We start from the raw sequence: 2,190 nt of genomic DNA, 5'->3' as shown, positions 1-2,190 counted from the left end.
GGCAGAGTCTCCCCTTCCACTAGGTCAGAGTTTAACATCCATAGCACATTTTGCCTTCATTTTCATGTTGCTCACCCATGCTCAAGACTGATATTCTTTCAGTATGTCTGCAGTAAATTAAAATAAGACCAGATAGCAACACAAAGTGCTGAGCAAAGTTCTTTCGAAACTCAAAAACAGTTTCCAGCAATAGAAACCAAGTTTACATTTTTTTTAATTATTTTACCTTATTTGGAGATGCAAGATGTACTCCAGAGACCCCTGAAATCAGAACTTAATGTTAGTGAATCTTTATTAAGGTAAGAGAAAATGTCCTTCTACTGCAAAGACAGTAAATATAGCTCACATCAATAACTATGGTTTCCATTTTCTGGCAAAGTTGAAAAAAATTCCCACTTTTTTTTATTAGGAAAAGCAGCATCTCAGAAAACAAGAAAGGTTTTCCTAACAAACTAGCAAACCTGGAGTAGATTTTATTGAAAATTATGTTTACAGGGTTATTAAAAGGCAGATTTGTGTTAGACAGGGGACCCATTTTATACTGGTCTCTGGAGAAGGAACTAGAAAAAAAATGTGCATTCAGTCTGTTTTCCACTGAGTGACACGTGGGACTAGTGAGCCTGAGAGGCAGACAAAGCTTAAGTCAGAGCTTACCTTAAAAAACTAAAGCAATGATTTTCCCCATTTTCGGCTTTAGTTGCTTCACCCTCTGTCATGAATTTTAGGTGTTGGGGAGAGAAGAAAGGGGGACAGGGTGCCCTGTGACTCATGCATAGCTCCGTTCAGAACCTTTAAAACTGAGCACATCTAGAGAGCTAACCTCAATTCTGTAAGTGTTCAATTCAATCTAGAACCACAGTTTTATTAAACCTTATTTTTCTCTTCTGGCATGTAGGGTAACTTGAAGCTAGTCATCCAGACTAGAAAACGAGCCAGTGGTTCCAAAAACAGAAGTGGGCTCTGCATACACGTGGGAGTGGATAAAGCTCAAAGTCTCCTTATGCACATTGATTCAGAAAGGAACGACACTGTTGATGAAATTTATCACACAAGATGGGACTTGAGCAAATCCTTCATCCTAAAAAGGACAGGAACCCAGAAGGGAATGACTGGGGGAATGAGTCACTAGCAGCTGTTAAGAATCATAGACCTTGATTCCTGATTTAACTCTCTCCTTTATCTACCCCAGAGGCTTATGGTTCTTGAACTTCAGCTGCATCAGAATCAGCTCCAGGGTTGGTTAAGAGGGCCGAGTGACCCCCTCAGAGTTTCTGATTCAGTCTATTGGGATGGAGCCAGAGCATTTGCATTTCTCACAAATTCCCTGGTGATACTAATGCTGCTGGTCGGATACCTAACTGCAGGCACCACTGCTCTGGGTAATACCTGTTTCAGAATCAATCCGGAGGTGCTAAGACCAGTTTATTTACCTGGAAAACATGCCCAACTTCTCAACTTCTTTTTTAAATAGGTGCTTCCATGTTAACCTGAAAGGGGCACTGCCGAAAGATAGAACGAGGGGCCAAAGGCACAGATTGTCAAACAAATGATGTCCAGATTCATCCCAGGACCAGAGCAGTGTGAGCCATGGTTGGCTGTCCTCAGTGACGTAGAGTAAAGTATCAATTTGAGACCCGAGTCAACCACTTAAGGTTATAAACTTGTTCCTGTCATTAAGCTTTTCTAAATTACAGTTCTTTCATATGTAAAACCAGAAAAAGAATACCACTGATCTCATCGAGTTGTTGTAAGGATTAAATGAGGTAATGTTTAGAAAACTTTAACACAGTGGCTCAGTCATAGTAAGGCTTTAATAAATGCTAGCTATAAGTATTGTTTAATAATAATCTAGCATTATTATATCATTTTACATAGCTAATATGTATAACATTTTCACTACTCTCAACAAATTCAGATATTGGAAACTGAGGCACTAAGAAGTTAAGTTTCTTGCTCAGGGGCATTTTAGGGAGCTGTCTGAAGTTTTGCCCCACGATACTGCTATCATCATCATTCTAATCCCAGACGTCTGAGTGATCTGATCCAGACCTCTGGGCAGCCCTCCTCAAGAACCTGGCTGCACTCTTCAAGATTAAAGAAGGAGGTATTATTTCTTCAGGCCCTCCTGGAGTCTCTCTCAGCCTTTTTTTTTGGCTCACATACTACTGTACGTAGTTTGTGTCTGAAATG

The 2,190-nt window shown here is 40.1% G+C and overlaps 1 long non-coding RNA gene across 2 annotated transcripts in view; it reads right to left on the bottom strand.

Moving 5' to 3' along the window:
* LOC111734104 overlaps nt 1–2,135 on the bottom strand; it is a 43,851-nt gene extending 41,716 nt beyond the window's left edge. The window contains exons 1-2 of one of the 2 annotated variants that reach the window (XR_002778321.1): nt 655–2,135; nt 227–261 (exon numbers count right to left, since the gene is read on the bottom strand). This is a non-coding gene — a long non-coding RNA (uncharacterized LOC111734104). Of the gene's footprint in view, nt 1–226 lie in introns of both variants that reach the window. The other variant, XR_002778312.1, reaches the window with a different exon arrangement.
* Between the last annotated feature and the right edge of the window lie 55 nt (nt 2,136–2,190).

Source organism: Pteropus vampyrus, unplaced genomic scaffold (assembly GCF_000151845.1).
Source record: "Pteropus vampyrus isolate Shadow unplaced genomic scaffold, Pvam_2.0 Scaffold1, whole genome shotgun sequence".
Classification (NCBI taxonomy): Eukaryota; Metazoa; Chordata; class Mammalia; order Chiroptera; family Pteropodidae; genus Pteropus; species Pteropus vampyrus.
This window is presented reverse-complemented; position numbering and strand designations above follow the sequence as displayed.